At 43.8% G+C, this 15,316-nt stretch overlaps 1 long non-coding RNA gene and 1 pseudogene across 1 annotated transcript; both read right to left on the reverse strand.

Annotated features, from left to right (window-relative positions):
* Window positions 1-2,954: 2,954 nt before the first annotated feature.
* Window positions 2,955-15,106, reverse strand: LOC132679342 (uncharacterized). The gene is made up of 3 exons (XR_009610101.3): window positions 15,030-15,106; window positions 14,880-14,906; window positions 2,955-4,933 (listed from the first exon to the last, which is right to left on the reverse strand). It is a non-coding gene; the product is annotated as an uncharacterized LOC132679342 (long non-coding RNA).
* On the reverse strand, window positions 5,195-8,427 carry LOC132679341 (peptidyl-prolyl cis-trans isomerase A pseudogene; annotated as a pseudogene).
* Window positions 15,107-15,316: the final 210 nt, after the last annotated feature.

The following is a 15,316-nucleotide window of genomic DNA, read 5'->3' on the forward strand; positions in this document are numbered from 1 at the left end:
CTGGCTAACACAAATGGAAAGAAAAAATAATAAAGTAAAACCTTGGATTCTTATGTACATGTAACCTGAAATAATCAAAACCGACACAGTGTTGGATTTCATTATGTAATCCAAGGAGAGACAGGCATATTTGGATCCTGAGATTTCGCTTTGCGATAAAGTTTTAAACTGAAATCTAAATTCCAATGGTTTGGACAAAGTGTTTCTCCTTAGAATCTCTAAAGATAGGCTATGGAAAACTATAAAACAAGAAAGATCATAGTTAAAAACACTACAATGAAACATTAAGGAAAAGAAGAATGGGAGCTCCATAGAGGAATGAGAAGAGACAAAAACTTAGGGCAAATATATTTAAATGAAACTTCCTCTTATATTAACATTTCTAGGCCCCAGAGAAGGAAGCTCCATGTGTATATATTGACAACTCACTAGAAAGGAAATATAAGAGGTACCTATACATTTGAAAAAAAATGTTCAACGTCATTAATGAAAGAAATTTCAAACCATTGAAATAGCCATGTTTTTGTAACAATGTGAATTCTCACTGCTGGTCAGGATGTGGTAAAAAATTAGCAGGAAGGGAAATGGATATGAACAAGGTTCATGGATATGAACTTGGATATGAGCTTTCCGGACACCATTTGGCAACATGTTTTAAGAGGCTCGAAAATGCTCATCCTTTCGACATTATACTTTAATTCTTAGGGAAATATTTTTCTTAGGGAAACAAACTTTATATCAAACAACGTGCACTGCGTTATTACGTAGGACAGTAAAAGAACAGAAAAGAAAAGAAAAGAAAAGAAAAAAGAAAATTGCTACAGACAGCTTAAATGTTCACAAAAGGTAATGATTCAGTAGATCATATCTATGAAGTAATCTATAAAGTAGTTTTTAAAAACTGTGTTCGTGAAGTGTTCATAACGTTGCAAATGCTTATAATAAGGTTAAAGAGGAAAAAAATCAATACTAAACTTATATGCCAAGCAGGGCCTAAACTGCCTAGGACAGGTCCTAGAATGCCAGCCATTTCTTATGGTTCTCTTATATGGGTCTTTTATCCAGTGACCTTTCCAGCTGACCACAGCTGGGCCAGGGATGGAACGCTGCCCAGGAAAAGCCCGTTTATCTACAGAATGGCCATCAGGGAAGATAGTGATTAACTGGACCATGCAGAACATTCCTCGGCAGAACCTGAAGTTGAGGCCCAGGGACAGCAAAGCGATTGGACACAGGGGAGAGGTTAAAAAGTTGTCAAGTCTCCAACATGGTGGCGATGAAGCAGTGTCTCCATTATCTACTGTTGTATAACGCACCATCCCCAAACTTGGTGTCTTAAAACAGCAATAAAAATTTACCTTGCTGGGGCGCCTGGGTGGCTCAGTCGGTTGGGCGTCTGACTTCGGCTCAGGTCATGATCTCACGGTTCGTGAGTCCGAGCCCCCCATCGGGCTCTGTGCTGACAGCTCAGAGCCTGGAGCCTGCTTTGGATTCTGTGTCTCCTTCTCTCTCTGCCCCTCTCCCGCTTGTGCTCTGTCTCTGTCTCTCAAAAATAAATAAATGTAAAAAAAAAAAAATTTACCTTGCTAACACATCTATTTCTTATTTTATTTATTATCATTTTTTAAGTAGGCTTCATGTCCAGGGTGACGCCTAATGTGGGGCTTAAACTCTTGACCCTGAGCCGAGATCAAGAGTCGGGGGCTTAACCGACTAAGCCACTTATTTGTAGGTGCCCTCACAAGTCTATAATTTGTCAGAGCTGAGTGGTGACAGTTATTTTCTGTTTCATGGGGAGAGTCAGGGAGGGAAGTTCACCTGGGGGTAGAGGGTCCAGTTTCAATATGGCTCACTCACAGAGCTGGCACATTTGGGCTCACTATGAGCCATGGGCCTCTGTTCTCCTCCACATGGTTTTCTTCATGGACTTCCTCCCAACATGGTGACTGGGTTTCAAAAGGACAAGGTTGAAGAGCATGACCTTTTCTTTTCTTTTCTTTTCTTTTCTTTTCTTCCCTTTCCTTTCCTTTCTTTTAGCACATGGCATGTTTATGACCCGGACTTAGAAGTCAGAGCGTTGTTGGAGGTCACCAAGGTCATCCTAGTATCAAAGGCAGGGGTCATAGGCTCCCCATCTTGCCATAGGAGTGGCAACGGTCTGGAGAGGCATGGGGAATAGGAGATACTGTTGCAGCCATCTTTGGAAAACACCGTCTGCCACAAGTCCATAGGGTTAAGGAAGTGAGAGGGAAATAAATAACCTGGTTTGCTAAAGCTGTGCTGGGTCCTGCATGACCTGAAGTCTCAGAGCTACATTCTAGACACCATGAGACCTGATATTCAGTCCTGGGGGCCCATGATATCAGGCCTGTGCTCTTACAGTAAACTTCCATTACTTGATTACTTAAGGTGACTTTAGCAAACCTTCCACCTTGCATCAACCGCAACAAAAGCCCAACTAATCCAGACACATCATGATTTCAGTTATTGAAAGAAAAATGAGGGGTAGCCTGGGTGGCTAGGTCGGTTAAGTGTCTGACTCTTGATCTTTATTAAGGTCCTGAGTTCAGTCCCCATGTTGGACTCCATGCTGAGTGTGGAGCCTCCTAACAAAGGAAAGGAAGAAAGAAAGAGAAATTTTTTTGGGTGATTTTTTTGGGTGATTTACCCCCTTTGAGATTATTATTTTTTAATATGAAATTTATCATAAAATTGGTTTCCATACATTTAAGATTATTTTTAAAACACTGAGGGGTGCCTTGGTGGCTCAGTTGGTTAAGCGTCTGGCTTTGGCTCAGGTCATGATCTCGAGGTTCATGAGTTTGAGCCCCGCATCAGGCTCTGTGCTGTCGGCTCAGAGCCTGGAGCCTGCTTCGGATTCTGTGTCTTCTTCTCTCTCTGTCCCTCCCTTGCTCACACACTCTCTCTCTCTCTCTCAAAAAATGAATAAACAGTAAAAAAAAATCATTAAAAAATTAAAAAACACAGGAAGGCTAAAAAGAACTAAAAAGCTTTACTCAGAAAAGAAATAAGGTTCTTCATGGCGTGGAGATTTGTCTTATAAATGAGCCTTCTATCATGTTATGTCCGGTCCCTTAGACCTGGTTCTCATAATGGCCCTGATTGTGCCTCGTTCTTCCTAAACCTCATTTTTAATAATCCCAGCTTGGGGCCGGTTATTTGCCAGATGGCTTTCTAGACATCGTCATGTGTAATGATGACCCTACAAGTGGGAGTTCAAGGAAATTGTAAGAGGCCTCTTGTCTAGTCTGCTTCTCTCATTCTTCCCTGCCCTTGAGCAAGCAGACCCTCAGAAAGGGCAGACTATCAAGCCCACTCTGCAGACAACCACTGCATCAGGTTGGTCAGTCAGGCCTGCCAGTTTCTCGAATGCTCTGTTGCTTGTCACAAAGAGCAATGACACTCCACCGCAGGAAAGTCCTCATGGGCTCAGGACTCCATTTCAACTCAAATCCACTGAAGGGTCCCCATTTTGTTATTTCTGCTTTCCCACGACTGCTAGCTGGTCCAAAAATAGCGATGAAGCAAGTTCAAGCCGAACTCTCTCCATTCTACAGATCCTCTAGAGCTGTCCCCACTGACTCTGTCCCTTTCACATTGTCTTGTATGGGGACAGGACACATACTGTCACCAGCAGGCATGGCCCCTCAACGTGGTGGGAAGTCAGCTCAGCTCCCAGAGATTACCGGAGCATTCTCTCTCATCCCCCTCCCCCACTTCTCTTTTCCTTTTCTTGCTCACCCTGCCTCACACACTCCCACCCCCTTTCACCTCGCTCACATGCGTCATTGCATGCGCGCGTGCACACACACACACACACACACACACCCTCTATTGTCACCTTGTGCAGATCTGTTCATCAGGGTTTTTGTTGTGTCTTGGTACAATGTGGTTTCCCCTCATTCAACACTGAAACCTCTTTTATCCTTTATCCTCAATCCCCACCTACTATCTCATTGCCTGCAGATAGGCTATGTTTCCAAGCCTCTGTGAGCTTTGTAAGTTTTGTGTTTGCTGAGAAGTTCCAAGCATCCAGGTATTTTTTTTTTTTTTAAGTTTACTTATTTTGAGAGAGACGGAGACAGTGCCAACGGGGGAGGGGCAGAGAGAGAGAGCGAGAGGGAGAATCCCAGCAGGAGGCTCCATGCTCCCAGCGCAGAGCCCCGATGTGGGGCTCAAACCCACAAAACTTCCTGATCGTGACCTGAGCTGAAACCAAGAGTCGGGTGCTGAACCGACTGAGCCACGCAGGCGCCCCGCATCCAGATATGTTCATGGTCAAAATGGCTAGGGAAAAAGGGGTGGGGGGGGGTCAAGCCAACATAGGGGATCTGTGACATTTGTTATTCCAAATGTGTGACCTCAGGAGGAGCCCTGCCACGTACTAGTGAGACCGGGCTTTCAGATCTGCCCCATGTTCCCCTAGAAACGGCGAGGGCTTCTCGGACAAACAAGATTGCTGTATCTTGGAGGCACCTCTCCGTAAGCGCATGTTCTGGCAAGAAGTCATCGCTGTTGTGACCTACAGTAATGGGTCTGAGCGCTGGTGTGGAGCAACTTCGACGCATTTCTCATTGGCTCATTTGACAATTGCAGAAGTATTAACAGCAGCTCGGCAGAATCATCTCGATCACACGAGCACAATGTGAAAGCAGCAATTGGTTTTTCCTTGGTCACTGCGTTTATGAAGAAGCTTCACCTGTGAGGCCTCTGCCTGCTCGCCCGGCACAGAGACTGCCCAGCCAGAAAGAGTCGTCCCTTCGTACAGCCATGTTTGTGTGCCAGGAATGTTGGGATTTGGTGCTAAGGCATTTTAGTCCTTTTGAAAACCTTGGGGAACAATTAGCTGGAATAGTTTTGTACCGATAAAGCCAAAAACCGTCTGATGAAGGGCCCATCTCTTCCTTGCTTTCTGAAACAAAACAAAAAAACCCCTGTTACTTAATGCAGTATGCAGCATGAAATACAGTTTTAACTTTAACTACAATTCAACAAACCTTTACTTAATTGCAACGATTTGTTCTAGGCCCCGAGGAGGGAACAGTCTTTAAAACGGGATTCTCTCTCTCAAAGAGCTCATTTCCTAAACAAAGTAATTAGACCTGTGTGATAAATGTTGCAAGTATATACGAGGGACAAGGGGGGACACAGAGGAGGAAGAAATGAACTCTGGAGGGTTCAGGAAGTCTTTCTGCAGGAAAGCAATGCTTGCGGTTTTGCAGGATGAGTAGGAGTTAGTCTTGCAAACAAGGTGGAGAACAGGACATCATTCCAGACAGAGGGACCAAGGCAATACTGTGGGTGAAGGCATAGACAACCGATCTGTATGGGGAAGGCAGTGAGGTCAGGAGTCGATAAGACAAATCGGGAGAAAATGGTGGGGTCAAGAGCCTAATGGTGTTCATGAAGTCTTTTTCATTTTTAATTGAGATACAATTTACAACCATAGGATCTGCCCTTTTAAAGTATCCTTTAAAAAATGGTTTTTAGTACATTCACAAAGTTGTACAACCATCACCCCTATCTAATTCCAGAGCATTTTCATCACCCCAAAAGGATCCCTGTCACCCCCTTTTTCCCTCCCCCTGGCTTGCTTCTGGAAAACACCAAGCCACTCTCTGTCTCTATGGATTCACCTACTCTGGACACTTTATATACATGGAATCATAGAATATGGGGCTTTTTCCATCTCGTTTCTTTCACGGAGCATAGTGTTTTCAAGTTTCATCCATTTTGTAGCATGTAACATTATTCCTTTTTAGGGTAGAATAATATTCCATTGTATTTGTTAATCAGCTGATGGCCATCTGGGTTGTTTTCACCTCTTGGCTATTATAAATAATGCTGCTATGAACATTTGTTTACACCCTTTTGCGTGACACATGTTTTTAATTCTCTTAGGTGTGTACCTAGAAATAGAATTTCCGGGTCTCGTGATTACTCTCTGTTTAACTATTTTTGTTTGTTTAGTTCTTATTGCATAATCATAAACTTAACTCTGCAATCCAGCTAGACTTGGAGGAGACTAAGGAAAATGTGGAACCCATAGAACTGCAGCGAAAGCACAAAGATTATCGAACAATTTGAGCAGATGGGGGTGAAGGGGGCTCTTCTGAGCTACAGAAGGAATGGTCTGGCAGTTAAGATAAAAACACAAGTCAAATGGTGATCTTCCTGCTGGTCTTGTCATTCATGGACCCAAAGTGTTTCATGGCTTCTACAACATACCCTCTTTCGCCCTGCCAAGACCACATGCTTGCCATCCAGCCACTCAGTGTCGGCAGTGTAGATGAAAAACTGGGAAGCATTTGCGTTGGGTCCAGCATTGGCCATGGACAAGATGCCGGGGGTCCATGTGCTTCAGAATGAAATTCTCATCATCACATTTCTCCCCATCGATGGACTTGTCGCCAGTGCCATTGTGGTGTGGGAAGTCACTGCCCTGGCACAGAAATCCCAGAATAGTCCTATGAAAGCAGGAATCTTTAGAGCCAAATCCTTTCGGCCCAGTGCTCAGAGCACGAAAGTTCTCTGCTGTCTTTGGAAATTTGTCCGCAAACAGCTCAAAGGACACGCGGCCCAAGGGTTTGTTGTCCGTGGCAATGTTGGAGAACACCATGGGGTTCACCACGGCTAGGCAGTGCAGGCAGCTCAGGGGTAGGGGTGTCTCCAAGGTCTCTGTTTAACTTTCTGAGGAACAATTAGACTGTTTTTCAAAGAGGCCATGCCATTTTCCATTTCTGTGAGCAATCACAAGGGGTTTCAATTTCTGCGCATCCTTACCCACACATGTTATTTCTGTCTTTTTTTATTCTACCCATCCTAGTAGATGATGGGTAGACTAATGATGTTGAACATCCCTCTGTGTGCTTATCGGCATTGGCAAATATTCTTTGGAGAAATGTATATTCAAATCCTTTGCCCGTTTGTCAATTGATGAAAACCTCATAAAATTTACAAAGCTTTAGCTGGACTGACACCGAGAGAAGAATAAAAGTACTAAAATTGGGACATTACTACCAATCTTACGGAGAATTCTATGAACATTCGTATGCCAACAAATAAATCAACTGGATCTTCTCAAAATAAAAAATGTGCTTCAAAGGACACGATTACAGTAGAAAGACAACCCACAGAATAGGGAAAAATATTTGGAGATCATGTGTCTTGTAAGATTTGCTCTCCGGCATCTATAAATAACGAACTCTTACAACTCAATAATGAGACAAATAACCCAATTGCTCTCCGGGCACAGGATTCATCCATCTTTGGTCTTATGCACAGAGTCATGAATACTCATTAAGTAAACTTCTTTCAATTGATTTTTTTCATTGTTTATAATAGCAAAGCGCTAGTGGCCTACACCACCGATGTGTGTGCGAAAGTATCAGACACTGCAATGTCCTAACTGGGCCATTACCAAGTTACATCTGAATACAAGCAAAGACATCAAGATTTGGGGCTGAAAAACACTCTCAACACAATTGCTTAAACCCGCTACCGCTCTGGACAAGGAAAAAACGCTTCAAGTTCAGCTCCCAGACTGTGAAAGTGAGACCCAGGGGACCTGGGGTAAATTCAGCGTCTCTGTCTCTAATTTCCTAACCACATGTTTCCACCAGACTCAGAAGTAAACAGCATGAGGAAGCAGGGAAATTGCCTCCCCCTCAAGCCGCTGCAAGCTCCTTCTCCTTCAGATCCATCGGAGCCTCCAGAGAAGAGGGTCCAGAGTTGGCTTCGAGGACTCATGCCCCTGCTACCTTCAACGTGCCGTGTGGCCAGGGTCCCACTCCCACCGCTCCAGAAAGTTGAACAACGATGGACGCTCTCGTGTCAAGAATGGTGTCAGTCTTCATCCCACGCTAGCTGAGGGTCCTGAATGAACGAATCGGTCATCAGTCCCCAAACCTGCTCCTTCTATCACCTTCTGGGGCACTCTCTCTCCTGTTTGCCCTTCTACCCGCTCTGACCCCATCTTTCTTCCCCAGCTCCTCTTCTCCCACCAGCCCCTTCCCGTTTCTTGCAAGTGCATCCTAGGTTTCATATTTCATATTTTCTCCCTCCCTAGCTCCTCTCCCTTGGTGATTTTCAGCAACTTCCTCCTAGCACCGTTATCTATAGTGACTCAGTCTCTGTCCCCAGTCTCCACCTGTGAGCTCCACGCCTTGAGCCCTAACCGCCTGTGGGATGCTGACACTGACAACGGTTTTGAGCAAGTGTCTCCAACTCGATGTGCCTCGGACTGTACCAGCTCTCCCCCAAACCTGCTCCTCTTCTTGTCTTCCTTAGCTTAGTCCTCACATCACCCAGCCTGGATAATTCTGAGTCATGAAATATTCTCCCTCCCCCTCCCTCTGTCCCCATATATTCAATCCACTGCATTTCTGACAAAACCATTCCTGGACATCTCTCCTCTCCACCCTCCGCTGCCTTCCCAGCTATCTGCCCGACTGTAGGCACGGCCTCTCCTTCCCAATCTGCACTGCTACCAGAATCTGCTCTCATACACCCAAACGTGAACAGTGTCCGGCCTTCAGGTTTTTCCAGAGCTAGGGTGACTGGACGTCCCTGTTAGCCTGGACCAGGGCAGTTGTGTGTTGGGTGTTCTCTTATTCCATCTGGGCTACCTGCCCTTTTACTCCCAAAAGTGACCTAGATGGATGATGAATTACGTGGTCATCCTCTGACGGCTAACAGGATGAAATCCCAGCTCTTTTATCTGCCTTAGAGTCTGGCCCAGGCTAACTTTCTAGCTCTATCTTCTTCCACTCTGGCCACCTGCCATTTGCCAAACATCCTGACCTGACCATCCCAAGCAGTTTCCTACCTTATCGCCACTGTCCATGCTGTTCTCTCTTCCTGAACACCTTTCCCCCCTTTCCCACTTATCAACTCCTCCTGAACCTTCACTGCCACAACAGCACCTCTTCTGTGACACCTCATATGCGGTCTGTCCCCATCCCCACCTGTCAGAGCCTGCTGCTCCCCGTCCTCCCCCAGACCCCTAGCCTGTGATCCTGCAGAGGTTCAATTTGTTCACACCTCTGCCGTGGGTTCTTGGAATCCGGTACAACACCTGGAATGTTGCAGTCTTCAAAGGGTTTTGCAAGAGAGGATTTAAAGAAGCATGAAGTCAGGAGTATTTTCTCTGGCTCTGATTAGAATTAGGAGCTTTTATCCTTCATATGGGACTTGCTCGAGAAAATCCAACATGTCAGAGCCACGTCTGTTTCTTCGTCTATAAATTAATAAGGACAATAATTGCTGCTGCCCAAAGCTACCCATGTGAACTCAGTAGGGTAATAAAAACAGGTCCTGCTGTTGAAGTATAACACGTTGAAATAAAGAGTGAGATGAGCTTTGCATCTCCTGTCATCTGGCCCTCAGCCCGGGGCCTGTGGAGGGTGGGGGCAGGAGAAGTTTCTGAGTGCTGGCAGATGGCTAAATGGAGAATTACCTATGGGAGGTCAAAATGATTTATCCCCATTCAAATGAAACTAATGTGAGGAATAACCATCTATTGATCACGTGCACGGGTCAAATACCGTGTTAAGAATTTTACATGCCGTCTCTTTATGTAAAGCCCATCTCATAAGATGGATGTTACGAGTTCCCATTTCACATTTGAGGAAGCTGAAGCCCAGAGAGGTTAAGTTCATTTGCCAAGGGCACGAGGCTAGTAAGTGGAGTTGGGATATGTAATCACGCTACTGATAATGCACATGTATGTGTCTGAGTCCTTCGGAAGCGTGATGCTTGGTCCTCACAACCACTCCATGAGTTACCATCATCAGACGGGAAAACTCTTAAGTAGATGGCCCAAGGTCACATAGCTAGTAAGAAACTGTGCCAGGCACTTTACTCCAGAAACCACACGCCTGGTCACCACCTTTGCTGGCTTTCAGGTCTGTTTGATTTTGCTGTCTCGGCTTATTCTATGTTGCCAGCCTCCATCAGACACTCTACTCTCGTTCCTGAAAGTGTAGTCTGCAGACAAATGGTATCAACAACACCTGGAAAGTACGTGAGAAAGAATCTTGAACCCCACTGCAGACCTAGGGAATCAGAGGGTGCATCATAACAAGATCCCGAGGTCCTGGTCTAAGCCCTTGGGTCTCAACCTTGTCTGCATGCTGGACTCCCCAGGGGAGCTTGAAAGTGTCCTGATGTTGGGGCTCCATGGACAGCAATTCTGTTTCATTGTCTGGGTGTGGTGTGAGTCCTGGGCTTTTAAAAAGCTTCCCAGGGGATTCTGATGTGATGCCAGGGCTGAGAACCACTCTCTTAAGCAAATACACTGTTGGTTCCTTCCTTCCCTCATTCCTTTATGTGCAACAGACCTCACTAAAGGACACGCACAGCTTGCTGGGGAGATGGACAAAAAAAAAAAACCCAATTACAATAGAGTAGAAGAAGCACTATGAAATCATTATTCCAGGGCCAGGAGAGACTCAAAGGAAGGCCCAATGTCCGGGTCTGCATGAAGGAATCAAGGCAAATTGCTCACAGGACTCTCAAGGACAGATAAAAGCTCTTGGATCTGCTGAGGGGGGTGGTGAGCTGGTGTGGGTGAAGGGAAGGTTCTGTGTTTACTAGTAAAATGAGCTTTATAGAATTTTAAGCTAGAACAGATTACACAGATCACTTAATGAATCCAATGGTTTCCTAACATTTTTGACTATGGCCCGATTTAGGAGACACATTTTATGTGTTGGCCCAGAATATATACAGAGTTTCATGGAATAGTATTAACCTTCACTACATGTGATGCACTTTGATATCTTCTAGTCTTTCAACACACTTCTCTTTCATTAGAAAAAAAAAATCCCTGGGGCGCTTGGGTGGCTCAGTCGGTTAAGTGTCCAACTTCGGCTCAGGTCATGATCTCACCGTTCATGAGTTCAAGCCCCGCGTCGGGCTCTGTGCTGACAGCTCAGAGCCAGGAGTCTGCTTTGGATTCTGTGTCTCCATCTCTCTCTTCCCTCCCCCACTCATTCTCTCTCTCTCTCTCTCTCTCTCAAAAATAAGCGTTAAAAAAAATTTTTTTAAGGAAAAAAAAATCCTGGGCATGCCTAACTGAACTGGTCTTCTGTTCCACTAACAGGTCATAACCTGCAGTTTGAAAGACCTGACTTAATCTCTTCCATTTTTTCCTTGAGGGAACAATGACCAAGAATATTTAGACAAGCTAGCCTGAAAGAGTAAGGAAAAGTGTATTTAAATCCCAGTGTAAGGAATTAGTGTTAGCAATAAAGAAACCCTTCTCTAGGGGATTAGTTGTTGGAGATTTCAGAAGGACTTGCCTTCTTTGGAAGTCCCACCAATTTTCTGGGAGGCTAAGACAGCCCTGTAGAGAAGGCAAAAGGGTGAATTAACAAATGAAGAGTCCAAGTACTTTCTAGCCCCACTAAAATATCCTAGATGGATGAATATTACTAAGCAAGAATTCTCAGTTTAGCTAGGTTTGGGGAGGAGTCAATGTCACCTGGAAGGCAGGGGGGAGGGGGTTGTGGAGACAGCCCTATTAGACCCCCCTGGGGCCCATCTAGTATTCGTGACTCCCAGCCATTCTGATATGCACACTGCCCCTTTAAGGCCAAAATTCCAGCTGACAATAAGCCCTACTGAGGTTGATGGAGGTCTGTCATTCACTCCAGTGCATTGGGACAGGCAGGAAAAACAAAGGTGAGCACCACTGATCTCTTGAGCAATGGTTCGCCAACTTTTTGGTTTCACAGGCCCATAAAAACTCAAACTGAGTTTAGGAATCAATAACAGGGTGCAAACGTTTATTGTGTCAAGTAAGGAAGTAAAAAAGAAAAACCCAAATACACAAAAAAACAAATCTCCCCCCCCCCCCCCCCCCCCGCAAACTACTGCCATCTACAACTATCATGAGGATAGAAGGGACATGATCTTAAACTAAAGGAAAGTCTTGCAAATTGAATACATTTAGCTTTAATAAAGAAAATGTTTTAGAGTTTATTTTCATTTATTTTGAGAGAGAGAGAGAGAGAGAGAGAGGGAGCGAGAGGGGGAAGGGCGGAGAGAGAGGGAGACAGAATCCCAAGCAGGCTCCGCGCTGTCAGCACAGGGGCGGATGCGGGGCTCCAACTCACACACTGTGAGATCATGACCGGAGCCAAAACCAAGGGTTGGATGCTTAACTGACGGAGCCGCCCAAGCACCCCTCCCCTTAACAGATTTTAAAGAAATGTTTAATTATGGTAACTATACATAGGATAAAATGTATCGTCTTAACTGTTTTTAAGGGTACAGTTCTATGGCGTGAATTCAATTCAATTGCTGTGCGACCAATCTCCAGAGCTCTTCATCTTGCAAAACTGAAATTCTGTATCCATTAACAAGTCACGAAATCCTCCTCCCCGCAGCCCCTGGGAACCATCATCCTACTTTCTGCCCTATGAATGTGGTTACTCTCTAGTTACTCATATAAGTGGAATCATACAGTATGTGTCTTTTTGAGACTGGCTCATTTCACGTAGTGTAACGTCCTCAAGGTTCATCCCTGTTGTAGCACGTGTCAGAATTTCCTTCGTTTTGAGGTCTGAATAATATTCCATCGTGTTACAATGTTACATTCATCCATGGATGGACACAGGTCGCTTCTACTTCTTGACTGTTGTGAATAATGGTGCTATGCACATGGGTGTACAAATATTTGTTTGAGTCCCTGCTTTCAGTTCTTTTGGGTGTAAACCCAGAGGTGGGATTTGGGGGTCATATAATAATTGTATGTTTAATTTTTTTAGGAATCGTCATACTATTTGAAGACATTGAGCTCTATATAGATAAAAAAAAGCAACTACTGCATTGTCCTAATTTTTTTTATTTCACTATGAATATTTCATCACAGACTGGCATCTGTTTATAGATCAATGCCTAGAATGACTGCTCCAACACATACAAATAAATACAAGAAACCAGAAAATCTGGATTCTTTATATTTTGTCTGACAAGAAAGCGAATTCTTTTAAATCATAAAACATCCATTAAGTAGTTTGGAAAAGTATACAAAAGCCATTAGCTTGATGACACTAAATATGAAAAACAAGACAGTTCCTATTATTCAATTTATCACATCATCATCATTTCAAATTTGACTGTAAGTCACAGTCATTCTAATATTGGGCATTGAAGGTAACAGACACTTGTTTTTCCCCTTACATGAAGTCTGTGTATGTCAAGCTAAGTAAATTTTCTGCATGGTGGGGCTTTGAAAAAAAATTTTTTTTTGGAGTGGTATGTATATTTTAGGTTCTTTGTGAGCTACAGAGGAAATTCTTTTCCTACTGAAACTCATGAGTTATTATCAAACAACCTTAATTCAGTAGAACAAAAATCCTACCGTATTAAAATGAAATCCTAACTGTAGCTGTCATTCTCATTATTACTGGTCTTGGCAGGGGGCGCCTGGGTGGCTCAGCTGGTTGAGCGTCCGACATCAGCTCAGGTTATGATCTCACAATTCATGAGTTCAAGCCCCACATCGGGCTCTGTGCTGACAGCTCAGAGCCTGGAGCCTGCTTCAGATTCTGTGTCTCCCTCTCTCTCTGCCCCTAACCCACTCACATCCTGTCTCTATCTCTGTCAAAAATAAATATTAAAAAAAAAGTACTGGTCTTGGCAGTATTTTTCACTTCTTCACCCAATCATTGGTGGGAGATGGGGATGAAGAGATAACAAAATTTATTAGTAGTATGCCATCTGTTTAAAAAATGTGCTGGAGAAACCAGATAGACGTACATTTGAACATTTAATTGAAATGTTTTACTGAAGAAATTAAAGATCTCCTCTAATTCCTCCCTAGAAGTTCAGTGAATCACAATCTCAATGTATTACAAATTCTGAAAAGCAACAAATTGTCTTTTCCAAACCTATGAGTCTGTTGTTTGCACAAGTCATATCTGAAGTTCCTTCCTATTTATCTTTCCTTTTTTTTCCTCGCCTCATGGAAGTAACTGAATTCTGGAAATGCTTTTACCGCTCATATGTTTGACGGTAAAAACTGAATCAGAAGATGCCTAATGGAGTTTTTTCCCCCCATTTTGCCCTGTCTCTGCAAAATATGTGTTTTTAGTGCAGCACATTTTATTTTCCTATTTGTATGAATTGCTTGAAGCTTGATATTAACATGTCACAGAAGAAAATGCTCTACAGGTATGAAAAAAACACATCGTAAGATCTGATTATTTCATGATGTTTAGGTCTGTTTGTTTCACTGAGAAGGTTGTAAGAGTGTTTTGGACATTAGTGTGCTAGAGGTTAGTATTTGTTCATCTGTAGTTAATGTGCACGTTTTGCCCATGAGAATGATAGGAAAATGTATCTGCCTCCAATCATTTGATTAGACCTGTTGAATCTTCTATTCATGCCCACTGCTACTGATGTGGGTCAGCCTCTCATTAATTTTTTATTCTGGTAAGATATACACAACATAAAATTTATCACTTTAAACATTTTTAAGTATAGAGCTCAGTGGCATTGAGTACATTCACATTATCATACAGCTAATCATTTTCTACCTGGGTTGCTGCACTAGCCTTTAAAATCCAGCCTTGTTATGGGATGCCTGGGTGGCTCAGTCAGTTAAGCATCTGACTTTGGCTCAGGTCAGGATCTCACGGTTGGTGAGTTTGAGCCCCATGTCGAGCTCTGTGCTGACAGCTCAGAGCCTGGAGTCTGCTTCAGATTCTGTGTTTCCCTCTCTCTGCCCCTCCCCTGCTCATGCCTCTGTCTCTCTCTTTCTCTCAAAAGTAAAAAACGTTTAAAAAAAGTTAAAAATACAGCCTTGCTTCTAATTTTGCCCCCGTTACGGAAAGACATAGAAATCTTACCTCTGTTGACTTATTTTCACCATGTGCCTAGGGAAAAAATGGAAAAAAATGGATGGGGCATTCTTTGCCATTTCTTCTGTGCTTTCGGCTTCAGAATTGATGAAAACCTAATGGGGATCAAGTTCTAGGGGCAAAGAAGGGCATACGTACCTGCCGCCCTCGTTCCATCCCTGATGCGGGTTATTTCTTGCTCGGGACATCACACCCAAAGCAATTGTTCTGTGAACGTAGAAAATATACATGCTCTTAAAAACTCATTTGGCATTAAAGTGTCTAGCCACCGGAAGCACGAAAAGGTTTTTAGAAGTAAAATGTTTTAGCTTTACAATGTGTGCAAATAATCATTTCAAAAACTTAAGAGCGAGGACTCTCAGGTGGTTAAACTTGGACAGGTTCACACAAGTAAGTGTTAAAGGAGCCTGCCTTGCCCCCGGCCC

This window comes from Panthera onca, chromosome A2, assembly GCF_046562875.1.
Source record: "Panthera onca isolate mPanOnc1 chromosome A2, mPanOnc1 haplotype 2, whole genome shotgun sequence".
NCBI classification, from domain to species: domain Eukaryota; kingdom Metazoa; phylum Chordata; class Mammalia; order Carnivora; family Felidae; genus Panthera; species Panthera onca.